Genomic DNA, 27,040 nt, shown 5'->3' on the forward strand with positions numbered 1-27,040 from the left:
CAGGATGTTAGTAAAATTTGTAGTTCTAAAAAGGTCATTTTTGAAACGCTGATAAGATTGGGTTTGTTAAGGGGTGGAGATGGCCTCAGCGAGGCATGTGGAATTTGTCCAGGAGCCGAACATAATTAATGAGTGTACCAGGTTTAGAAGCATTCTCCAAGATCTGATCGACGAAAATTTCCTACAAATATATCACAAGGATAAAGAAGAAGATGTATTTGCAAACCCAAGGGCTGAAAGATAAAGAATTTGTCTGTGATGCTTATTGAAATGTAATCGTTTTTAATTAACCTCACTGCTTTGCCCGGAGCCTTGGGGTTCGTGCGTTACGGGTTGACATTTTCTTTTGCATTTGGTTTAACATTAAATCATATTTGTTTCATTTTTTTCATCATCTCGTGGCTTAAATTTTTTAACTCAAATAATACGGATATGACAATGAATGTTTTGAAAACAATAATGTTGATTTTCCTAATTTTGAGCTCCCTATCAATAACATGGAAGATGATTATGATTGACCCATAACCCTCTCCAGTGGTAATGAGATTGGTGAAGTAAGATTCTAAAGAAATAAAACCCAATCAAGGAGAGGTTGAAATCTTTAATATAGGAGGAGAAAGCGAGAGATAGGAGGTAAAGATCGGCACTAGCATGAAGAAAGAGTTCCACACGAGTTACTATTAGAATGTCATCAGAATCAATGATGAAGTACAAAAGCAGTTCGATGCGAGATTCTTAGCTGGGGCAAAATACTCGCAATAGGTGGCAAGTATTGTGTCAAAGAAGGACGATAATGAGCAAATGTGTGTCGACTATCGTGATTTAAAGATAATTTCTCATCGCCGCAAACCTGAACAATCAAACTTCACATTGTCGCCCAAAAATGAATGGGGCAGTCAAGGCCATTAATAAAAAAATATCAAGAGAATTGTACCTTCGATTTACTCGGTTACTACACATCGGTACGCATGTAGATTGGGGTGATGAATCATTATTTTCTTCACTTCACTTAGCTTATTGTACTAGATTTAATTAGGGAATTGTGCATAATTGTCCAGTATTTTCCCATTTTACTTAATTGAGCTTAATTCGATCAGAAATTCTTATTTTAATTAATTTGAATTATCTGAGACTAATTATTTGCATTATAAATTGTAGGGAAAACTCTGAAAATATTTTAGGACATTTTGAAGAACATTCATTTGCACACACTGATTGATTAAATTGAAGAGAAGCAACTCGTTAATGATGAAGCACATTCTCATTTCTTTTATCTATAAGCAAGCACATAGCACACGACCTTTCCTTGATTGAAGAAAATTATGAAGACATGGGACATGCTGGGGGAACCACTCACGGTTATTTCTATGAATCATAATCAATGAATATTAAATGAATTGGAGATGCACGGCAAACCATCCCATGTAATTCTTGAAAGTTATGAAGCATAATGGAGGGGCACATACAACATCTCTCACGTGTTTGGAAGATAGCAAGTTGCTGGAAAATTCATTTGCCAAGAGATTATCAAAGCTTGAAGTCAAAGTGGGAGCCACCTCCTTGGTGAAGAAGCATTCACGGCAAAACAAATGAAGAGTATTGTTTATTTTAAGTGGGAGACAACATGTAGGGCCACCATTGGAGGAGAAACCAAATTGGCTTGAAAGATGTAGAGACATCACACGGTCCCATAGGGTCACACGTCCAGCACAATTGATTGAAAGGAGTGGAAGAAAAGCTTTGCTAAAGATTAAACATTCTTGGCTTGGTTTTGGAGAAAGAGGCTGTAACGGAAAGGAAGATGGAACCAGCCACTTGTTGATTGGAGAAGAGAAGCCAGCAAGCGGTGCAGCTCCGTCCATGCATCCAGCCATCTCCACCAGTCCAGCACTTAGCATGTCACGGTATTCCAGCAGTGTAGTAGGAGCTGTGAGCTGAAGACAAGCCAACGAAAGAGTGAAGAGCAACTGATCCAAAGCCAGCACCTTGAGAGGAAGAAATTCACGGTGGTGCAGCAACCCAGCAAGTTTCACAGTGGCTGTTGGAAGAAAAGGAAGAAGCTGCAGCTACCTACACGGTCCAGCCATCTCCAATCCAGTGGGGGAGATGCTTCCCTGTCCAGCAAGTCGGCAGCAGCACTCAACCAGCAACAAACGTCCAGGAGCTTTCCAGTGGTAACAACATCACTCACGGCTGGAGGCAGCAGCGGGGAAGGAGATGCGTCCAGCTCCATCACGGTCCAGTATCCAGCAAGTCTAGACAGTAGTGGCTTCTTGGACAGCAGCGTTCAAACATAAACAAGCTGGATATGTAACGGCTGGAATAAAAGAGCAGCCAGCTTTTATGAAGAGTCCAACACGTTGAGCTGGAAGCATGGCAGTGCACGGTGGCTGCTGGAATTGAAGAAAGGAAGCACGCTGGAAGAAATGCCTCAAAGCTGCTGTCACGCTCTAGAAGAAAAGACAACATGAAGAATGAAGTTGGAGAAAAATAATCCAGAGTTGGAAACGGATGAAGCACACAGCAGCTGGTCCGAGCAAAGAATGGAGGTGTAGCGTCCAGCTTCAACCACACCAAGAGGAGGAGGCCGTGAGAGTCCAGCAGCCCCCACTTGGGACGTTACAGCAAGCTGAAAGAAGGAGACAAGGATTAGGGGCCCACTTTATTTTTGGTATAGACAATGAAAGAATGTTTTATTAATATGGGTGGAAAAATTGGCTGAAATGGAGAAGTCACGGGAGTTTGCAACAAAAGGAGAAGTGGCTATAAATGAAGAAGAGCAGAAGCAGATTGAAGATGAGATTTTAGGAGTAGTTTAGTGTAAGAAGCCACGGAAGTTTTCATTCTGAGTGTTCATTTTTCCTCCTCCCCTTTGGGAGGTTTTGGATTTGTTTTAATTTCCAGTTCAAGAATTGAATTTTAATTGAAGTTTCCATTATGCATTTCTCAAGTTGAATTTTATTTTCATTTACCGTTTCCTATAATTTACCGTTCTCTCCAATTTACCGTTTTCTAAAATTATCGTTTTATGAATTTACCACTTTCTAAACTCTCTTTATTTTACTGTCAGCTGTTACATTTTTGCATATTTATTGTTCAGTTTTTACCATCTTTTACCGCTTGTTTTTACCATTGTTAAAATTTATTTTAGTGTTTTTAAATTCAATTGTCTTATTTAAATTCCAGTCCAGTTTTAATTTTTCCGCATCAACAAAAATTACAAACCCCCCCCCCCACTTCGTGTAAAAAATCTGAGACTTAACCAAAAATTGGTCCTTGAGAGACGACCTAGGAGTCACTTCCTAGTTATATACTGCATTATTATTGCACATCAAATTTGTATGACCGCGACAGTCGTATCAAATTTTGGCGCCGTTGCCGGAGACCAATCAATGGAGGTTCGGTTTTAAATTTTCGTTATGTAAATTTTTTTTCTACTAATATGTGTGTTTTGTGTGTTATGTCTGTTATATTTTTGTAGGCGACAACGACACCTTCAGCAAATTTTGGCGCCGCTGCCGGGGACCAATAACGGTTTGGTTTTAGATTTTTGTTGTGTAAATTTTTGTTCTGTTAATATGTTTGTTTTGTGTGTTTTGTCTTGTATATTTTTGTAGGCGACAACGACACCTTCAGCAAATTTTGGCGGTGTTGTCACTTCAGTCCAGGTTCTTGTTTTAGATTTTTACTGTTTTTGTTTTATTACGTTGTTGTAATCTATGTTTTGTCTTTTATATTTTTATTGTGCTATGTTGTGTATTTAGTTGTTAGATAAAAAAAAATAATAATAATTGTTATGTCTTGTTTGTGCCTGTAGCATGTTAATTGTGTTGTATTTTATTTTATTTTTTTTGTTGTGATGTGATATTCTATTATCTGTATGTGTGTCGCATGTGTTTTATCTGTTAAATAAAAAATTAAAAAAAAAATTAAAATAAAAAAAAATAAAAAATTTATTATGTTCTGTCTTTTGTGTGCGTGTAACATGTATAAATGTGTTGTGATTTATCTGTTTTGTAATTTTTAGTATTTAGTTTTTATTTGTTTTATTTTTTCATGTCTATCTATTCTGGCTATGTGAATACTGCTTATTTTGCCAATATCTGTGATTATGATTCTTATTCTGCATATTGCTCTGATTTTAATTTTGCTGAATTTTATGATGAAAATTATAATGATCATCCTCAATTTCCTGAGCGCGCTCCTCGTGAGCCGGTCCCACCTAAGGATGATATTCATTGTGTTCTTAGCACTGGACTGATATATCTCCTCCCTAAGTTTCATGGTTTTGCCGGAGAATGCCCACATAGACATTTGGAGGAGTTCCACAACATGTGCTCTTCAATGAAGCCTCCACATGTCCCTCTTGATCACATTTTCTTGAGGGCATTTCCACACTCATTACACGGAGCAGCTAAGGATTGGCAAGATTCTCTTCCTCTAGGATCCGTTACCGATTGGGGATATCTTGAGCTTCAGTTTCTAAGCAAATTTTCCCCTGTGCAAGATGGATACAACAACGGTCCTGGATGGAATGACCCTAACTTGGGATGGTACGATGCCCCACATCAATACCAAGAACCACCATTCCAGAGCACCTTTATGCCTCCACCAGTCCAGCAATATGAGATTCAGCAGTATGATGCTCCTACTCAATTAATTCCTCAGCCTTCAACTTCTGAGCCCACATTGCAGAAGTTATTGGAGCAGATGACTATGCAGAATCTCAAGTTCAAGCAAGAGAGCATGAAGACCCAGCAGGAAACTCAAGCTGCCATGAAGAATCTGACTGATCAGATCGGGCAGATGGCCACTCTTGCACCTGAGGAGACTGCTGATGAATATTTTGAGGAGCAGGCAAGAATAAGCAATAATTCTGAACCAGGTAGACCATTTTCATTTTCCACCAACATATCTCAATTTGATTGTATTGATGATTGTGTTGTTGAGAGGTATGTTGATAATCATATTGTTCCTGAGCATGTGTTTAATTCTCCCTCTGAACCTGAATCTGAGTCTGATTTTAATTTTTCCTCTGTGCATGATGAGAACCGCTTTTTACTATCACATTCGAATGTTTATTCTCCATGCATTGAACATGAATCTGAGTCTATGATTAATATTGCATGTAATTTAGGAATTGATTCATGTTATGAGGATTTATCTGAGGTTCAGCCTATTACTCTAGGATTGGGTGTTATACCCTTGCATGAAATTTCTGCAGTGCCACATTGCACTAACCATGTTGCAGGAGGTACGTATAAATTTGATCAACATACACCCATAGTGGAAAACAAAGGTGCTGACACTGACAGTTCGAAGATCAACAAGCACCTACTGAATCCGCTCAGTAACAATATTTGCTGCTTAGATCCGGCGGTGGAGGATATTTCCCTGCTTGATCAGATTTGGAGGATGAAGCAGTTCGTCCTTAACAATTTCGTGCTGGATCCTGAAGAAAAGAACATCTCCCTACAAATCCAAAATTGGCAACTGCCACCCTGACCAGGGAAGTTTTCTTTTTCTTTCTTCCCCGTTTTCATATTTTTAGTGCACTTGTCCTTTATCTGTTTATTGTTTTAATTGATGATCTTATGCTTAGAAAACATTTAGGACAGTGTAGTTTAAGTGTGGTCTACTGGGGAGAGATTCTGCATTTTGTTTTTCTTTTAAGTTTGTTTTTCCCTTTTCTTCTTAATTTTCGAATTATTATCTTTTTTTTAAAAAAAAAAAAATTTGATAAAATTTTTTGCTTAAAAGCGTGCCAAATCTGTATTCTGATATGTATATTTATTTTTTTTTTCTTAGTTTTCAAATTGTTATCCCTAAAAAAAAAATCAAAAATTAAAAAATTGTTTTGCGTAGTCCTTGATTTTATTTCGACCCTCAGTTTCTTATTATTTCATACCAATAATTCATTAAAAATTTTCACTTCAGATCTCATATTTTTTTTCCTTATTTTTCTTCACTGTAAAATAATTTCTTAATTGTTTCATACAGATCTTTGATTGAAAATTTTGTTTAGACTAAGAGAGATTTCGTTCATCAATGCAAAAATTACAGTAATGGAAAAATGGAGATTTGTACAGATCTGAAAATAAAATTTGCAGTAGATTCATATGTGAAAATAAAGTTGTCCGGGGGTCGATCATTTCTGATCGTTAATATTACACACCATAATCAATAAAAACATAAAAACATAAAAAAAAAATTAATTGTTCAGATTACATGCCTTATTCAAATTCTGGCCACACTCGGCCACCAAAAACATAAAAAAAAACATAAAACATTAAAAATGAAAGAATTCACGAGCTGGTTGTGGTGGTCTAAGGGAGAGCTCCGTTGGGGGAGCTCTGGTGCGGAATGCAGGGGCGTAGGTGGCGGGATTTGTCGCTCATCTCTGTCGTCGTCAATGATGATAGGAATGGGGAAGAGGTCCAACAGCCTCGGTGCCCTCATTATCACCCAGTTGTATTCTTTCAACAAAAAAAAAAAAAAAACTTGTGTTAATAATAGAAGAGGAAGTGAAAAATTTCAATAAAAAATTGAGGTGTGATCAGGGACTTACCATACATATATAGCGGCAGTTGTGAAAACTGAGTGCTAGTGGGGTCTATCTCCGCTTACCAGCGCCTGACCCGATTGCCGTGGTTGTTGAACCAGCAGTGCACGTTGTATTCGCTGGCATCTCCGAAGGTCCTTAGTCGAGACGTGATCTCGACGACTTGCGCTCGGCTTGGATGAGTGACCCCATAATTGAAGATGTTGGTCATCATCTTGACCTGATCATCTGTTGGACGCCATCGCTGACTCGTGTATCTCTCGATTTCCATCTCACTCATCATGCCTCTCTAGTTTTCTAAATCATAAAAAAAAAAAGAACAAAAACAATAAAAAAAAATAAAAATAAAAAGCATAAAAAAAAATTAGATTAGTTCTGTGTTTTCTTTATTTGTTCTTGTTTCCCGTTAAATTTATTTTGTCCTGTCAGTCTTTGATGTTTCTGTGTTTTGTCTCAGGTTTGTCCATTTTCCAGTTTTAGGTCCATCAGTGTTTTTGTCCAGTTTTAGGTCCAGGTCCTCGCATAGGGTCCTAACGGATCTAGGTCCAGTGTTTTGTCCATTCTTTTTGATTTTAGTTTGATTTTTAGTTGTTTTTAGTGTGCGTAATAATAAGAAAAATGGAAAAGCAGTAAAGAAATAATAAAAACTGGAAAGCAGGAAAAGGGGGCAGGGAGAGAGGACAAATAATAATCGGAAGAAGAAAAAAAATGGAAAGCAGGAAAAGGGAAAGGGAGAGCAAAACAGAGAAAGCACAAGAGAAGGCAGAATGGAAAATAAAAAGCAGAAAGAAAAGTAGAATGAAGTGCATAAAGGAAAGGAATAACGGAAAGCTTAAAGGGGAGAATGGAAAGAAATTACATGAAAGAAGAAAGAAAGGCAGATCTAGGAGAAAAGGACTTACCTGGAGTAGTAGGCTGGCAGAGAAGCTCCTCGGGGTTCTCAGACTCTTCAGATGGCACCGGGGCAGAGGCTCCGTAGAGATCCTAGACGCTCAGATTGAGAGAGTGAGGAGAGCGGAGAGAGAAGAGAGGGAAGAGAGGAGTAGAGAGATAAGAGAGGAGTAGAGAGAGAGCAGGGCAGTCAGAAATGCCGCTCGGGAGCCGAAGTTGGCCTATTAATAGCCAAAATTTTGCCACTGTAGCAACAGTTCCGGTCATTTCTACCGAAATTGTTGCCACAGTACCGGTCTTCTCCTTTTCCAAAAAAAAAAAGTAAAAAAATAAAACAAATTAGCATCTACTGATGGGTGCTAGGTGATTTAGACATCTGCTGATGGATGTCACTGAAAAATTTCTTCCCATTTTTTTTCCTACTTTTTATTGCACTTGTCTATATTATTTGACTGCTCTGAAATTGATAATCTGATGATTGTTACACACTGAGGACATTGTGTGATTTAAGTGTGGTCTACTGGGGAGAAATTCTGATTTTTCTGTTAGTTTCTGTTAGTTTGTGTTTTGTGTGTTAAATTTTTTGTTTTTGAGTGTTAAATTTTTTTTTCTGTTTTAAGTTGTTTTTAGTGTGTTTTGAGTGCAATAAATTTTACATTTTTCTCTTGATTTCTGGATGATGTCTAAGTTGTAGATTTTTCCTTCACTTACTTAATACTTATAGATTGCAATCCTTGTTTTTCTCTGCTTGGAAAGATGATTATGTGTTCAAGAGGTTGAATTGATTATAACACAGATACCCTATGTGAGATTTGAGCCACTTAATGTTCTTTCTTGTGTGATATGACTCTTGATTGCTTGCTGATGAATCAATATTTTCTTCACTTCACTTAGTTTATTGTACTAAAATTAATCAGGGAATTGTGCTTAATTGTCCAGTATTTTCCTGTTTTTACTGATTGTGCTTAATTTGATCAGAAATTCTTATTTTACTTATTTTGAATTATCTGAGCTAATTATTTGTATGAGTAATTGCAGAGAAAATTTTGGATAATATTTTGGGACTTCAAAAGTGAAATTTCTCATAAATTACAATTTAAACTAAAATGAGAAATTGAAAATTTATTTAATTATGTGTTCGAAAATGGCTTGAGAAGATGTGAATTTCATATTCTTTTAAAAAGAAAGCAGCACCGTGCATTTAATTGCTTAGGAGGAGGTGATTTTATTTTGAAAAAGAAAATGATTACGTGAAAGAGAAAGCAAGCACTAAGCAATTCTTTTCTTGAATTTTAAATAATCATTTAGCTTATAACATCACACCAGCCGTGCATGCATTCCACATGTTATACTATTTAATATTCATTTTTTTTGCTAGGAGACAAAGAGGTGGCAGCCATATTTCCTTTCTTTAATATTTTTAGTGAAGATGACAGGGAGAGTTTGGAGAAAAGAGGGACGGTCCAGGGGAATCATGTCAAGTATTTTTGTAGAAGCACTATCATTGGCTTGGCAGCTGGCCGCCACCCTCGCGGAACTTGGGGAACACCTTTCAAGTCTTATTTCCAATTTATAAAGCAGCAAAGCTTCAACACGGTCCATGAGCAATTAAAGAGGAGCATGGGATGCACTTGGATAGCTGCACACGGTTAAGTGGAGGCATGGTTTACTTTGGAAACTGGCTGGACGGTAAGGAAGGTTGTCATGGCTGGAAGCAAGAAGCGTGTGGTGTCAAGTTGGGAAGGAACCACCAAAAGAGCAGCAGTTTTGTCACAGCCAGGAGGTGCTCACGGTGAGTGATTATTTCTTCCTTTCTTGGAGAAAAGTGGTGAACGGTGAGAACTGGAAGCAGGAGAAGAGGGGCTGTGATGTCTCGGCATGGCAGCAGCTTACGAAGGGAAAGCTGGAAGAAGTGAAGCTCACAACCAGCCTTCACACAGCAAGCAGGTCCAGCAAAGTGCAGCAAGCATAAGAGGTGCACTGGATGGTTCACGGCAAATGAAACAGTTCCAGCAGCTCGGTTGAGCACTTCACGGGTGTAGCTGGAAGAGAAGAAGAAGGCTAATGCGAGAGAAAGAAGCAGCAGCAGCATTCACGTCCAAACCTGCACAAAACATCCAGCTAGAACCATTGGAGCAGCTGCAATCGTGAGTGAAGAAGATGCACACGTTGAAGGGACTGGAACGGTGGCTGCAGCAAAGATGGGAGTTCTCGATCCAAGCTTGGGCAGCAACAACGTCCAGCAGCTGAGTTTGAAGAAGAAGTCCAGCCACCAAGAGGGAGGAAGGCACGGAGGTTTGACATCAAGAGAAGGAGCTAACGGTTTACATGGTCCATGACAGCAGCTCATTGAACTCCAGCTGGTCCAGGAGAAGAGAAGCTTCACGGTCTAGTCACAACTTGGAGCAGTCTAGCAAAAAGGATGATGTGCTGGAATGGTGTGCAAGAGGACAAGATTGAGGGGTCCTCACCCTATTTTCTCACGGACAGAAAACTATTGCTCAGCATGCAAGGAAAAGAGGCTCACGGGTTCTGAGTTTTGGCTATAAAAGAAGCAAGCATCCATAGGAAAAACTCAGTAGATTTAGGAGTAGGAGTAGTGTAGTGTAGAGAGTGTGCCGAGCTTTCATTTTTCCCCCTCCCCTTTGGGGAGGTTTTGGGTTGTTTAATTTTTCAGTTTGGTTGAATCTTAATTTTTTTTCAGATGATGTTCTTGAACGTTATTTTCATCTTCGCATTATCGTTTTGCATTTAAATCTTTGATCAAATCACTGTCATTTTTCAATTCACTGCAAGAATCGTTTCTGCTCAAATCAATTTCATCTAAATTCATGCCTTATTTCAAATTGTGCATTTTAAATTCTGTCAGTAGTTTATTTGTTTTAATGTTTTCTGAATTTACCATTTTCTGCACATTTACTGTTTTTGCGATTTACGTTTTTCAGTTTTACTTTTACTGCACTGCTTGATTTACATTTTCATCAACTTTATTTTCACTGCATTTATTTAATTTTCCGCATCAAAACTTTCACAACCCCCCCACTTCGTGTTAAGATCTAAAACTGAACCACAATAAAATTGGTCCTTGAGAGACGACCTAGGAGTCAAATCCTAGTAAAATATACTGCATATTTTCGTGCAACCAACTTTTGTGAGCGGTGCGACCCGCTCATCACCAAAATGGCGCCGCTGCCGGGGATCAATCAATGGTTGGTTTAGTTTTAGGTTTGTTGTTTTGTTAATATTCGTTTTGTAAATATATGTTTTGTCTTTTATTTTTAATGCATGAGTGTTTTATTTGCTTTGATATTTTGTCTGTTTTGAAATTTTGTGCTATCATTTCATTGTTATAGAGTGTTGTTACTGATGACTAGGGGAAATTCTGGACCTAGTTGTGTGTATGGATTTGATTTTTGTTTTGCAGTAATAACAACATCTGCTGATGAATCCTGGACAACATCTACTGAGGGATGCTAAAAGGACTCAGATAACAGCATCTACTGAGGGATGCTGCTACGATGAATGATGGCCCAATTTTCTGAATTTTTTTTTTTACTTTATTTTATTACTTGATTTTGACTTGATTTTCTTTCTTTGTGTGTTTAAGTTTTTTATTTATTTTTAGGTTAAATGTTGTTCCTAATGGCAGTAAAGACATCATCTACTAATGGAAGCTGCTTGACATCTACTGATGGATGTTAGGTGATTAGGCATCTACTGATGGATGTCGATGAAGAAATATTAGCATTTACTGATGGATGATATGATGATGCGGATGGTGTCAAAATAGTAATGTTAAATAATCGTTTTCCTCTCTTTTTCATTCTTCCCATTTCCCCACTTTTATTACACTTGTCTATCTTGATTATTCTAAATTGTTAATCTGATAACTATGACACATTGAGGACAATGTGTAGTTTAAGTGTGGTCTACTGGGGAAGAATATGATTTTTCTTTATTATGTGTGTTAAATTTTTTGTTTTTGTGTGCTAAATTTTTTCTGTTTTAAGTTGTTTTTAGTGTGTTTTGTGTGCAATAAATTTTACATTTTTCTCTTGATTTCTGGATGATGTCTAAGTTGTAGACTTTTCCTTCACTTACTTAATACTTATGGTTTGAAATCCTTTCTTTTCTCTGCTTGGAAGATGATTAAAAATGTTTAAGAGGTTGAGTTAATTATGACAAATATACCCTGTGTGAGAAGTTGAGCCACTTAATTTTCTTTCTTGTGTGATATGTATCTTGATTGCCTGCACATATGCCTTGGCTTGATTCTTTTTTATAGACTTGATTTATATGCATGTTTAGAAAATGATAAAGGCATTTTATTTCTTGAGCCTCTTTAGCCAAATAAGCCTACCTTGTTATTATCCTTTAATAACCCCTTTGAGCCTATACTGTATTTATTTCTTTGTGATTGAAGCTCATACACTGATCCTAAGTAAAAAACAATGATTACCTAAACCTTAGGAAAGTCTGGAGTTATAGAAGTGTTTTGTGAATAAGTGTGGTCTCCTTGGGCATTCTGATAAATTGGCTAGTTGGTTCCTCATCATGTTGTGAAAATGTGATTTATATCCTGTTGTGTGATAAAGAGAGAAAAGAAAAGAGACAGGATGAAAAAAAAAATGATGAGAAAAAGAGAAATATGAGAAACAATTCTGTGAACAATGGAGTCTAGAAGAGGATTGAATTAGAGGTTTGGGTGAGATTTGACTGTATTTCCACTTTTTCCCCAGTACTCCTCTATTTCTTCTGAGCTATAGCTACTTACCCATATTGTATCCTTCCCTGTCCTTGGCCCCATTACAACGCAATAAAGACCTTTTGATCCAAACATGCATATGTTTTAAGTATTGATAATTAGAGACTTGCCAAGTCTGCTTGTGTTTGCTTTCTTGAGTGCATTGAGTGACAATGATTTACCTTAAACACTTGAGAGAAACATTGTAGTGCATCTGTGAGGTTTCGTTATTTTTGAATCACCTCTTGAACTGATTAATCATTTTGCTATGTATTGAATTGCTTGGATGATTTCTGTAAGTATGTGCTTTTCTTGACTATGTGTTGGATATTGTCTACTTCTTTTCTTTGTCCAGACTTCTTGAGAACTTTGTAAATTTTGTTTATTTTTCTCGTGAGTCTTTATTTTTCTGTCTGCTGAGTTTGTGTCACCTTTCTAAAAGTCCTTTGAATCATTCCCTGATTTGTGTCTTAATTTTGCCCAGGAGTGCAAAAGACTAAGTGTGGTCTATTTATTTTTTTTTAACTGAAAAAAAATTAAGATTCAGTACATCATCAAACTGGAAAATGAAAATAAACCCAAAACCTCCCCAAGGGGGAGGGGGATAAATGAACTCCAGACTACACTACTCCTACGCTACTGGAATCTGTCTGCTACCCCTACTCCTACTCCTACTACCGTTTCTTCTGTCCAAAGCTCTCCTTTTATTGTGGTAAGAGTCGTATCTGTGTGCTCTTTAATGGTCCAAAACAAAATGTAAGGCCCCTCCATTTCTGGTTTCACCACTTCACAGATGATTGAAATTTTGTCATCACGTACTCCGTGTGTGATTGCTCCTTCTTTTCCGTCTGGTGTGCCCAACTTCTTCCACTCTTCTTCAATCCAAACAAGAGAATAAGGACCCTCCACTTGTGCAGCTGTGTGAACAATGGATGTCCGTGACTGTTTCTTCTTTCCAGCTCAACAAGTGATGGAAATCCTTGCTGGATGATGGATGTTTGCCGGATGGTTAGGAGGTAGTGAAGAATGGATCTGTGACCTACTTCCACAGAAACCATGCATGTGTGTGGTTTCCACTTCCCATCAAGAAGTTGGCCGTGAATATGGAGCTATGCTTCAGATAATTGAAATGAACGTGTATGTGCTTCCAGTAGCTTTGCTAACCTTACTCATTTTCCAAGCCGTGACAAACATCTTTAGTGTGCAAGGACATCTTTCTTTATCTAATGTCCACATACATACTTCCTTGTCAACAAATTGGTTTGGACGTTTACTCTTTTCCTTTTTGCACATTTTCAAAGAAACCAAATTCCTTTTGGCTTGCTGACCATACCTTCCCACGTGAAACTTAGTGTACCATGGACAGCTTAAGTGTGTGGACAGCTTACAAGAATTAAGTAAGTGGTGGCCTTTCCTTCTAGGAACGTGTGGAATATAAAATTCTGAAAGACTTAGCTCCCTTTTGCACGTGAAAGCCATCTTTCCTCTCCATACTTTGAGTGCATGTGGGACATGGTGTCCCCCATATTTTTCCACGAAATATTCCACTCCAAAGTGCTGCAGTATGCGTCTTGGAGCTGCTTCCATGAGCTGGCCATGACTTTCTCTCCCTCTCGGTGGTTGCATGGAATGCTGCCAAATGAGGCTGTAAAAACTCCATAGCAGCTGCAACATGAAGGTGTGCTGGATGCGTGAGAAGTGGTGGAGTTGGACGTGTTGGAGCTGCTGGACGTGAAAGCTTGGCAGCACCGTTGGCATTCTCTTCATCCTAGACCAAGCCATCTTCTCTCCATACTCATATAATGCACGTGCAGGGACAAATCTTAGTGGAAAATTCAGTCATTTAAATGCTCCCCTTGACGCATGCTTTGGAGCCATTATCTTCAATAAAAGAATGTGATGTGCTACTCCAAGTTTCTAGCTTACTCCCATGCTGGTTCCCCACGTGAAGACTGCAAAGCCATCAGCTTCTCTTTTCTTGCCATCCTCTTCTCCACTAATCCCAACACTTCTCTTCAATTTTTATTATTGGATTCAGATGCCCATGCTTCATCATTCTGCTGTCCATACATTCATTCTCGGACCTTGCTGCTGGAATTGGTCCAGACGTGTTGAAGTTGGAGCTTGGACAGTGGAAGGTGCTGCTGGTTTTTCTCTCCGTCTCCAGCCATCAACGTGTTCCTCTGATGAGTCAATATTTTATTGATTTCACTTAGCTTATTGTACCGAATTTAATCAAGGAATTGTGCTTAAATGTCCAGTATTTTCCCATTTTTACTAAATGTGCTTAAATTGACCAGAAATTCTTATTTCAATTAATTTGAATTATCTGAGACTAATTATTAGTATTATTAATTGTAGGGGAATTGTTGGATAACATTTTGGGACTCAAAAGAGAAATTTCTCATCAAGAACAATTTAAACTAAAATGAGAAATAAAATGAAAAATTTATTTTCATTTTGTACACGGCATCTTACAATGATTTTGCAATTGGCAAAGCATTTGGCAAAATGGAGGGGGGCCACTATGGTTGAAGCTAACGTCCAACACATGAAAAAAATGGAATGATGAATGGTTTGTTTTTATCTCCATTTGTTTTTGGCTAGACAACATGGGAGCCACCACTTTGAAAAGTTTACGTGAAGGTGTAAGAACTCCAAAATGCTATGCTTTTAATTCTTCATAAAAACACATGACCCCATATTATTTTGGGCAAAGCATTCACCACATATGTTGAATTAAAGAGGGACCACCTTTATTGAAAAGTCAGGGCCACACACACAAGGTTTTTTCTTTTACAAAGCTGGGCATAAATATTAAATGAAATGGAAGGTGAAGTGCAACTACAACACCACACGACCAACTCAATTTGGCAAGCATCTAAGTTGGAATCTAAGAGGGGGCCACCACTTATTTACACGGTTTTATCAAATGTTTTGGAAGAATAGCTTGGTGAATTCACGTTGGCAAAACATTAAAGACTTAAAGTGAAATGATGAAGGGACCACCATGCTTTGGAAATAGCACGTACACAGCAATCTATTTCATGACAAGAGAATTGTATGAAAAGCCTTAGTTGGAATCAAATAAGGGGCCACCATTTAGTGGAGGTCACGGTTTTGTTGAAAAATAAAATGTCCACTATCACTCATTTCAGAATTGCTTTGAAACAACACACACCACACATTTCAATGAGAAGGAAGCCATACTTCCAGCTGCAACCACCTTCTCGGCCTAGAGTTGGAGCAGCCACCAATGTTAGCAAGCACTTGGAAGAATGAAGAAGAAGAGGCATGGAAGTCCACGGTAGCTGCTGGAAGTAAAGAAGAAGGATGATGTTGAGAGAAAGAAGGAGTTTCACGGCCTTCATCCAGCAAAGTGGCCCAAGCAAGCAGCTGAAATGGTTGAAGAAGAGGGGCTGGACGTGTGAAAACTGAAATGGAAAACGGTGCTGTAATCCAGCCACCACCTAGGAGTTGAAGATCACGGTTTTGGGAGGCTAACGTTGGAATGGTATGTTCACGGAACAAGCACAAGGAAGGAAGCAAGCATCCACCATGTTGAGAGAAAAGAAGTCACGGCTGGTCCAATATAATAGCTTGGTTGCAGATCCAGAAATGAAGGACAGCAGTCCAGCCACGTGAAGCAGTTTCAAACAGAGAAAAAGGGATGTGTTGATTTATAGAGAAAGGCTCACGGCTTTCATTTCAGCTGCTGGGAAAAGAAGAGAACTCCCAACACTTCACACGGTGGAAAGCAGCAGCAGCTTGGACGGAAGATGGCAGAAGCACTCACGGCCTTCACAGTCCAGCAAGCTCTACAGTTCTGGTCTAGCATTAGAAAAACCATCCAGCTTGGCAGCAGCTACGTTCAAGGGAGAAGAAAGAAGAAAAAGAAATGGCACTCATGGTGTTGGATTTTGGATGAGAATGGAGAGGTCACGGCTGAATTGGAATGCAAGGAAGAAGTCTCCAAGTATTGATGCCATACTGTTGAAGCTTGTAAAGAAGAAGGATGCTCACGGTTTCTTTGCAAAGCATGGTTGGCTGGAAAAGAGGAGTAGCTCACGGCCACAATGAGGAAGAAGACAAGCAAGGCCCCACTTTCTTGACTTTGGCACATCTAAGGATTTGTAGATTCACGGGCAAAATGAGAAGATGAGAAGTCACGAGAGTTTCTCCAGAGAAATAGCTATAAATTAGCATCAGCAGCAAAGAAGAAATTCATTAGAGTTTAGGAGTAGGAATTAGGAAGCAATTTATGTGCTGGCTTTGATTTTTCTTCCTCCCCGTAGGGGAGGTTTTGTTTCCATTTTCAGTTCATTGCTTATTTCCAATTGCACAATTTAATTTCTTTCAGAAGTGTATTTGTTTTGCAATTTATCTTTTTCAGGTCTAGTTTCTGGAATTTTATTTGAAGTGTTGAATCATTACATGAATCTTTGTCATTTTCATTTAAGCATTTTATTTTTACCGTCTCTTATTTTACCGTCTATTGTTTTATGCATCGTTAAGTTTTACCATTTTCTAAATTTACCATTTTCTATACATTTACTGTTTCATGCAATTTATTTACCGTCTTACTATTTTAATCTTGTTTTTACAGTCTGTTATTTTTACTGCCTTTCCAATTTAATTTTTCAGTGTCAAACCAAAAATTACAAAAACAACCCCCCCTTCGTGTTAAAATCTAAGACTGAACCACATAAATTGGTCCTTGAGAGACGATCTAGGAGTCACTTCCTAGTAATTATACTGCATAAATTTTTGTATCAAATTTGTATGACCGCGACAGTCGTATCATCCTCCAAGCTGCTGGAACGCTTCTCAAGGGTTGCTTGCTGCCAACGTTTCTCCAAACAGAAAATGAAATGGTGTAGCCCCTCGCTGGACAATCTCCTTCACGTGCTTAGATGTGCATGTTGCTTGGACAATGATGAGAAAAAGAGAGAAATGAAAAACAATTTTATAAACAATGGAGTCGAAAGGAGGATTGAATTAGAGGTTTGGAGTGTAATTTGACTGTTTTTACACTTGTTCCCCATTGCTGTTCTATTTCTTTCGGGTTATAGCTACTTATCCATATTTTATCCTCTCCTGTCCTTGGCCCCATTATAACCATAAAAGACCTTTTGATCTGAGCATGCATATGTTTTAAGTTTTGATATTAGAATCTTGCCAAGTCTGCTTGTGTTTGCTTTCTTGAGTACATTGAGTTGAAATTATTTGCCCTAAACACTTGAGAGAAACACTGTGAGTGCATCTGTGAGGTTTTGTTATCACCTCTTGAGCTGATTGATTATTTTTCTGTGTATTGAATTGCTTGGAAGATTTCTGTAAGTATCTGCTTTATTTGATTTGTGTTGGATAATTTCTACTTCTTTTATCTGTCCAGAATTCTTGTAGAACTCTGTAAATTCGATTTATTTTTCTTATGAGTCTTTATTTTTCTGTCTGTTGAGTTTTCTGTCACCGTCCTAAGAGTCCTTTGAACCCTTCCCTGATTTGCGTCTTGATTTTGCCCAGGAGTGCAAAAGACTAAGTGTGGTCTATTTTGATGAATCATTATTTTCTTCACTTCACTTAGTTTATTGTACTAAAATTAATCGGGGAATTATGCTTAATTGTTCAGTATTTTCCCATTTTTCTTAATTATGCTCAATTTGATCAGAAATTCTTATTTTAATTAATTTGAATTATTTGAGACTAATTATTTGCATTATTAGTTATAGGGAAATTGTTGGATAATATTTTAGGACTAAAAGAGAAATTTCTCATCAATTACATTTTAAATTAAAAATGAGAAACAAAGTAAAAATGTATTTGCATTGTATACGGCCTATGGAGACCGTCCAGCAAGGTTTATGTGCCACATTCACATAGAAAATACTTTTAAAATCATCTTGGCTGGAATGCAAAAGTCCACGTGAAGCTTTCATTTTGGAAAAATAATGTTAGGTGGAGTAAAGGAGAAAGAAGTGGTGACACAGCCCACATAGAAAGAGGTGGAATCCTTTGGCTTGGAGTGCAGAATTTTTGACGTGATGTTCCACTCCATTTGGCTTTGCATATTCATTTTTTAAGGAAGCCCACGGACCCACACAATTGCTCAAGTATCATGGAAAATGAAGAGCACGACCCATTCATTTTGTCATCACGGTTTTGGAAGAAAAGAGAGGGACCACCTTGCAAGTCCAGCCCACGGTTTTGTATACACAAGGCCCCATGAAAAATTCATTTTCAAAGTAGCAAGAACGAAGGAGGGGCACACTTCTTGAAGTCTCACGGTTCTTTTAATTTAGGAGAATACTGGTGTTGTTTTGAAGAAAGCATCTAGCAGCAAAGCACATGGGAGTGAGTTGGACGGTGCTTCTTTCATTCCAAAAGAGACATGCATTACTTGCTAAGAAGCTCACGGTTTTGTGCTTTTGTGGAATGGTAGAAAGCTTACGGCCTGCTGGAGTTGGAAGCAAGGAGATGAGCAGCAGTTTTGTCACACCAGGAGGTGCTCACGGTGAGTGATTATTTCTTCCTTTCTTGGAGAAAAGTGGTAAACGGTGATGGCTTGGCAAATCTCACGGTCCAGCAAAGAAGACAAAGTCCAAGAAGCTAGGAAGCATGAGAAGCTACGGACGTATGAAGGGAGAAGAGCTGAAGCAGGAGGTGTTCACGGTGGCTGCTGGAAAAGAAGAAGAAAGGCGTCCAAGTGCAGCAACAACAACATCCAGCAACACGTTGAAGAGAAGCAAGGCTTGGAGAAGCATGCAACTGTGTGAAGAAGGGCCGGAAGTAGAGAGGAAGAAGCACACATGCTGGAATGTAGAGAAGAAGAGGGGGCTGAATGTAGATATCAAGCACATGGAGGGCCTGTTTTCACGCAGAGAATGGAAGCACACAGCAGCTTCGTCATGCAACAAAGATGGGAGTTCTCGGTCCAAGCTTGGGCAGCAACAACGTCCAGCAGCTGAGTTTGAAGAAGAAGTCCAGCCACCAAGAGGGAGGAAGGCACGGAGGTTTGACATCAAGAGAAGGAGCTAACGGTTTACATGGTCCATGACAGCAGCTGATTGAAGTCCAGCTGGTCCAGGCGAAGAAAAGCTTCACGGTCACGGTCCAGCCACAACTTGGAGCAGTCCAGCAAAAAGGATGATGTGCTGGAATGGTGTGCAAGAGGACAAGATTGAGGGGTCCTCACCCTATTTTCTCACGGACAGAAAACTATTGCTCAGCATGCAAGGAAAAGAGGCTCACGGGTTCTGAGTTTTGGCTATAAATGGAGAAGCATCCAGGAGAGAAAACTCAGTAGATTTAGGAGTAGGAGTAGTGTAGTGTAGAGAGCAATTTACGTTTTGTGCAGCTTTCATTTTCCCCCCTCCCCCTTTGGGGAGGTTTTGGGTTGTTTGTTTTCCAGTTTGTTTTTCAGTTGAAATTTAATTTACAGTGTGTTTTTCAGTCAATGTTCTTCATCTGCGAATTACCTTGCAATTTATAATTTCATCTGCACGTTTAAAGCTTTGATCAAATCATTGTCATTTTCTAATTTACTGCAAGTTTATGCTCAAATCAATTTCATCTCAGTTCATGCCTTATTTCAAATTGCGCATTTTAAATTCTGTCAAAAGTTTATTTGTTTTGCAATTTAATATTTTCTGAATTTACCGTTTTTGTTTTTACCATTTTCTGAATTCTACTGTTTCTGCAATTTACGTTTTTCAGTTTTACTTTTACTGCACTGCTTGATTTACATTTTCATCAACTTTATTTTCACTGCATTTATTTAATTTTCTGCATCAAAACATTCACAACCCCCCCCCCCCCCCCCCTTCATGTTAAAATCTAAGACTTGAACCACCACAATATTGGTCCTTGAGAGACGACCTAGGAGTCACTTCCTAGTTATACTGTACTGCATTATTTTCGTGCAATCACTTTTTGAGGGGCCGCGACAGCCTTAATCACTTGCACATATGCCTTGGCTTGATTCTTTTTTATAATACTTGATTGATATGCATGTTTAGAAATGATACAGGCATTTTATTTCTTGAGCCTCTTTAGCCAAATAAGCCTACCTTGATATTATCCTTTGATAACCCCTTTGAGCCTATACTTTCCCTATTTCTTTGTTTTAAAGCTCATACACTGACCCTAAGTGAAAAACCATGATTATCTTAACCTTAGGAAAGTCTGGAGCTATAAGAATGTTTTGTGAATAAGTGTGGTCTCCTTGGGAATTTTGATGAATTGGCTAGTTGGTTCCTCATCATGTTCTGAAAATATAAATTATATCCTGTTGTGTGTAGAGAGAGAAAAGAAAAAAAGAGACAGGATGAAGAAAAAAAATGATGAGAAAAAAAAAATGATAAAAAAAATTATATAATTTTGTAAATAATGGAGTCGAGAAGAGGATCGAATTAGAGGTTGGGTGAAATTTTACTGTATTTCCACTTATTCCCCATTGCTCCTCTATTTCTTTTGGGCTATAGCTACTTATCCATATTTATCCTCCCCTGTCCTTGGCCCCATTACAATCCTGAAAGACCTTTAGATCTGAACATGCATATGTTTTAAGTATTAATAATTAGAGACTTGCCAAGTCTGCTTGTGTTTGCTTTCTTGAGTGCATTGAGTGACATTGATTTACCTTAAACACTCGAGAGAAACACTGTTAGTGCATCTGTGAGGTTTTGTTATTTTGCAAATCACCTCTTGAGCTGATGGATTATTTTTCCATGTATTGAATTGCTTGGAAGATTTCTGTAAGTATCTGTTTTTCTTGATTACGTGTTGGACATTTTCTACTTCTTTTATTTGTCCAGAATTCTTGAGAATTGTGTAAATTATGTTTATTTCTCTTGTGAGTCTTTGTTTTCTTTATGCTGCATTTGTGTCACCTTCCTGAAAGTCCTTTGAACTATTCCCTGATTTGCGTCTTAATTTTGCCCAGGAGTGCAAAAGACTAAGTGTGGTCTATTTTGATGAATCATTATTTTCTTCACTTCACTTAGCTTATTGTACTAGATTTAATTAGGGAATTGTGCATAATTGTCCAGTATTTTCCCATTTTACTTAATTGAGCTTAATTCGATCAGAAATTCTTATTTTAATTAATTTGAATTATCTGAGACTAATTATTTGCATTATAAATTGTAGGGAAAACTCTGAAAATATTTTAGGACATTTTGAAGAACATTCATTTGCACACAATGATTGATTAAATTGAAGAGAAGCAACTCGTTAATGATGAAGCACATTCTCATTTCTTTTATCTATAAGCAAGCACATAGCACACGGCCTTTCCTTGATTGAAGAAAATTATGAAGACATGGGACATGCTGGGGGAACCACTCACGGTTATTTCTATGAATCATAATCAATGAATATTAAATGAATTGGAGATGCACGGCAAACCATCCCATGTAATTCTTGAAAGTTATGAAGCATAATGGAGGGGCACATACAACATCTCTCACGTGTTTGGAAGATAGCAAGTTGCTGGAAAATTCATTTGCCAAGAGATTATCAAAGCTTGAAGTCAAAGTGGGAGCCACCTCCTTGGTGAAGAAGCATTCACGGCAAAACAAATGAAGAGTATTGTTTATTTTAAGTGGGAGACAACATGTAGGGCCACCATTGGAGGAGAAACCAAATTGGCTTGAAAGATGTAGAGACATCACACGGTCCCATAGGGTCACACGTCCAGCACAATTGATTGAAAGGAGTGGAAGAAAAGCTTTGCTAAAGATTAAACATTCTTGGCTTGGTTTTGGAGAAAGAGGCTGTAACGGAAAGGAAGATGGAACCAGCCACTTGTTGATTGGAGAAGAGAAGCCAGCAAGCGGTGCAGCTCCGTCCATGCATCCAGCCATCTCCACCAGTCCAGCACTTAGCATGTCACGGTATTCCAGCAGTGTAGTAGGAGCTGTGAGCTGAAGACAAGCCAACGAAAGAGTGAAGAGCAACTGATCCAAAGCCAGCACCTTGAGAGGAAGAAATTCACGGTGGTGCAGCAACCCAGCAAGTTTCACAGTGGCTGTTGGAAGAAAAGGAAGAAGCTGCAGCTACCTACACGGTCCAGCCATCTCCAATCCAGTGGGGGAGATGCTTCCCTGTCCAGCAAGTCGGCAGCAGCACTCAACCAGCAACAAACGTCCAGGAGCTTTCCAGTGGTAACAACATCACTCACGGCTGGAGGCAGCAGCGGGGAAGGAGATGCGTCCAGCTCCATCACGGTCCAATATCCAGCAAGTCTAGACAGTAGTGGCTTCTTGGACAGCAGCGTTCAAACATAAACAAGCTGGATATGTAACGGCTGGAATAAAAGAGCAGCCAGCTTTTATGAAGAGTCCAACACGTTGAGCTGGAAGCATGGCAGTGCACGGTGGCTGCTGGAATTGAAGAAAGGAAGCACGCTGGAAGAAATGCCTCAAAGCTGCTGTCACGCCACTACAAAAAAAATGGTATTTAAGGGAGGTTATTTTGCGGAGGTTATAAAAACCCTCCGCAAATTAATATGATTTAATTTGGTTCTATTGAATTGTGAAAGGCCTAATGATAGCGGAAGTTTTAAGTTCTTTTTAAAGAGGTTCATAACTAACCAAATTATAATACATTTTTCTTTTTATTTTTTTTCGTTTTTCAGTCTTTTTCTTCCAAAATTTTATCTTACTTTATTTTTTCTCCAAATTCCTAAACCTAAACTTAACTTCATCAAACACTTCCTTTTTCTCATGTATCATCTACACTCTTTGAGCCGTCTTCCCGTCACAGCCATTCTCGACCAGAAAAAGCGTAATGACGACCCACTGTAAAGTGCTGAGAAGGTGATCTTGTAGAGGAGCTTGATGTCGCCTATCATGAAGGTGGTGAGGAGTTCGGGGTCGACGTTGGACTAGACGAGGGAGTCGTAGACTTGGGAGACGCATATACAGTCAAAGGGGTTTTCAGTTCTATGTTTTCCATTTTTGATTCAAAACTCAAATCTTAAAACTCTTCCCCAAACCTCTCTTTTAGGTTTAGGTTTCATGTTTCAGAGGCTTTACCTTTCACTAGTATCCTCAAATTCGTGAAATCATAAAACCCTAATCGAAGATGAGACAGTTCTCAAACGCCTCTGCACTTATCGCGGCCACAACGGTATCGTTTGGTGTTGCAACGCCTTTCCATATTGATTTCACTTCCAATTCAACTTTTCAAAAATGTCTCTCACACTGATTGTTAATGGTGCAGGATATTCTGGTTAACTCATAACAGGGAGTGGGGATTATTGCTGCCTTGTATGTGTTTGATGAAATTCCTAGGTTAAGTGCAATACATTTTTGTTGCCCACCATCGTTCTTCTAATAAGAAAGGCGTTTTTATAGTGTAATTAGTGCTTTGTATGCAAATTTTGAACAATACTACACCATATTTTGGAAGTAGTGGTTGATGGGTCAGTAAGGGATGTATGGATCCCTCTTAAAAGAGTGCGTTCTGGAGAATTAAGACTTCGAATATCAATTAGAGTGGATGACCAAGAAGGACCGAAGGTGTGCTTATTCACTTTGAAATTAGTGATTCTTTCAACCATTTAGTCATTTTACTCACAACTTTTTTTCACTACTTGGATATTCATGCTAACAATTTTCAATGTACAGGGTTCGGGTTTTGGCTCAAGCAATGGTTGGATTGAACTTGTCCTGGGAAGGGATTGTTATTGTCTATCTCAAAGGCATAAGTGATCCATATGTGAGGGTACACTACGAAAACTTTAAGAAACAGACAAAGTTTGGAATACTCACAGGTTACTCTAGCTGCCTATATTGAACTTTTGTGCACTTTACTTAGTGCTGGAGTCCAGGCTAATGCAAAAGTAAGATTTATTTTTATGTTTAAAGTTGTAACAATGTTGAGTTTTTGCATCTTCTGTTGTATGAGTGGGAAAATAAGGCATATGAGTAAGGAAGAGTGTTTATTCATTGTAAAATGAGTTAAAAATAAAACAATGAAAATATCATCAAGATATAAAAGGTATGCATAGGAAATATTATTTATTTTTTCATAGAGGTTCCTCAAGTGGATCCCTTAGTAGAGGTTAGTGTTAAAACATCTCTCATGTTCCAGTTTACATTCTCTTGTTTATTTATTTATTTTTATCTTGATCATGGTATTAATTTTTAAACTTATCCACATAGGTATGCTTATCAGTCAAAATATGTTAAACTTTTTTCCGTTTCTTATGAATTTTGTGTATCATTTGTTTGCAGAGATACGGTCCAGTTATATCCACCATTCCTCAGCAGCTATCCAGATTTTAGTTTAAAATGATCACTAATTGAACGTAAATTTGAAGCTCACATGCTGATAAATCAAGGTGATAAAGAAGTGCCTTTTGTTCATGTCTGTTGCTTCTGCCCTCCTCAGGTTGCCAGTATTGATGTGGAAAGGGGCATTGGTTTTCGTTGCAAGTTTTTCTGGTGAAAGGCATTGAAGGGCAAAAAGTATGCATTTGAAATTCAAATATTGGTAGTTCATTTTCTTCTTTATAGTTTCCTTCACCTATTAAAGTCCAAGGGTCTGTTGTGATTTATTTTATTTTAATATTTTTCTTTTATCATTTCAGGAAGTTGTTGATACAAATGAGTTGGAGTTTTCTTTGAGTACAAGAGGATTATCTCATGCTAGGGGGTTTATGATGTGTTTTTAGGATATAATTATATTTAGTCTATTATGTATTTTTGACAATGTTAGAGTTTTTGGTCAATCTTGTAACTTTATTTAAATATTATGTATTTTTTTTGTATTTACATTGTAATTATTAATGAATGTATGTTATTTTAAATCATCAATGAAATTAATTTTGAATTATTTTTCAGTATTTTACAATTTTATATATTTTATTGATTTTTTTATTATTTCAGCAAGCTAGTGAATTGAATAGCATATAAAAAATATAGGTATTTTTTGTAATTAAATAGTTGAAAATAAAGGAGGTTAAAAACCCTCACAAAATAATAGTTAATAATAGAGGAGGTTTTTACCCTCCGCAGAAAAACCTCCGCAAATTGAATCCGATACCAGGGGTCGCAAAAAACCCCCGCAGATAGTTTGTGGCGACTCAAACTGCGGCGGTTTGAAAAACTCCCGGAATTTATTTTGCGGAGGGTGAAAACCTCCGCAAATCGAAAAAAAAACCTCCTCTAAATAACATTTTTTTTGTAGTGCGCTCTAGAAGAAAAGACAACATGAAGAATGAAGTTGGAGAAAAATAATCCAGAGTTGGAAACGGATGAAGCACACAGCAGCTGGTCCGAGCAAAGAATGGAGGTGTAGCGTCCAGCTTCAACCACACCAAGAGGAGGAGGCCGTGAGAGTCCAGCAGCCCCCACTTGGGACGTTACAGCAAGCTGAAAGAAGGAGACAAGGATTAGGGGCCCACTTTATTTTTGGTATAGACAATGAAAGAATGTTTTATTAATATGGGTGGAAAAATTGGCTGAAATGGAGAAGTCACGGGAGTTTGCAACAAAAGGAGAAGTGGCTATAAATGAAGAAGAGCAGAAGCAGATTGAAGATGAGATTTTAGGAGTAGTTTAGTGTAAGAAGCCACGGAAGTTTTCATTCTGAGTGTTCATTTTTCCTCCTCCCCTTTGGGAGGTTTTGGATTTGTTTTAATTTCCAGTTCAAGAATTGAATTTTAATTGAAGTTTCCATTATGCATTTCTCAAGTTGAATTTTATTTTCATTTACCGTTTCCTATAATTTACCGTTCTCTCCAATTTACCGTTTTCTAAAATTATCGTTTTATGAATTTACCACTTTCTAAACTCTCTTTATTTTACTGTCAGCTGTTACATTTTTGCATATTTATTGTTCAGTTTTTACCATCTTTTACCGCTTGTTTTTATCATTGTTAAAATTTATTTTAGTGTTTTTAAATTCAATTGTCTTATTTAAATTCCAGTCCAGTTTTAATTTTTCCGCATCAACAAAAATTACAAACCCCCCCACTTCGTGTAAAAAATATGAGACTGAACCAAAAATTGGTCCTTGAGAGACGACCTAGGAGTCACTTCCTAGTTATATACTGCATTATTATTGCACATCAAATTTGTATGACCGCGACAGTCGTATCATGGGGCAACACCTTTTTCTTTGGTATATGGAACAAAAGCAGTACTACACTTCGAGGTAGAAATCTCATCCTTACAAGTGTTAGTGGAAACCAGTTAGAAGAAGTAGATTGAGTTCAAACCCAGTTTGATCAACTCAATCTCATTGAAAAAAGATTGACCGCAACATGCCATGGACAACTATACCAGCGAAGGGAATTCCAAGAAGGTGAACTGGTCCTAAAAAAGATTTTGCCAATACCAAAGGATCACAGGGGCAAGTGGACTCCAAATTATGAAGGCCCGTATGTGGTAAAGAAGACTTTTGGTGGTGGTGCACTTATTCTCACTAGAATGGATGGAGAGGGGTTGCCTTTGCTAGTTAATTCTGGCGTAGTAAAAAAAAAATTATAATGATTCCATGATAGGGAATGCTTTTAAAGTGCAATTGACAATATTATATTGTTTTTATCCAATACATCCTTTTTCATCTCTTTCATAAGGTCGTTCTTAACTTTCAAAATTTCTCCCAAAAATAATAAGCATCACAGGCAGATTCATTGGGTGCGAGTGTATTCTTAAAGGATGTCGTGGAATTAAAACAAAACGGGAAGTATTTGGGTCTCACTTGAATTTTCACCCATACATTCATCATAGTGCAGGCATCATCATAGGAAAAACATGGCACACCATGCATCGCCAACATTCAACAGGAATTCGTGAATTCGATAGAATACAAAATACATGACAAAATTC

The 27,040-nt window shown here is 38.0% G+C and overlaps 1 long non-coding RNA gene across 4 annotated transcripts; it reads left to right on the forward strand.

Annotated features, from left to right (window-relative positions):
- The first annotated feature begins 17,518 nt into the window (after positions 1–17,518).
- On the forward strand, positions 17,519–25,040 carry LOC128197351 (uncharacterized). Of its 4 annotated transcripts, XR_008249808.1 has the most exons (7): positions 20,939–20,953; positions 21,348–22,654; positions 22,965–23,330; positions 23,424–23,722; positions 23,831–24,045; positions 24,440–24,673; positions 24,796–25,040. It is a non-coding gene; the product is annotated as an uncharacterized LOC128197351 (long non-coding RNA). The 4 variants fall into 4 exon arrangements; XR_008249806.1 differs by lacking the exon at positions 20,939–20,953 and adding an exon at positions 17,519–17,533 and having other exon boundaries at positions 21,348–23,330; XR_008249807.1 differs by having other exon boundaries at positions 21,348–23,330; positions 24,440–24,698.
- The last annotated feature ends 2,000 nt before the right edge of the window (positions 25,041–27,040 follow it).

This window comes from Vigna angularis, chromosome 6 (genome assembly GCF_016808095.1).
Source record: "Vigna angularis cultivar LongXiaoDou No.4 chromosome 6, ASM1680809v1, whole genome shotgun sequence".
Taxonomy (NCBI): Eukaryota; Viridiplantae; Streptophyta; class Magnoliopsida; order Fabales; family Fabaceae; genus Vigna; species Vigna angularis.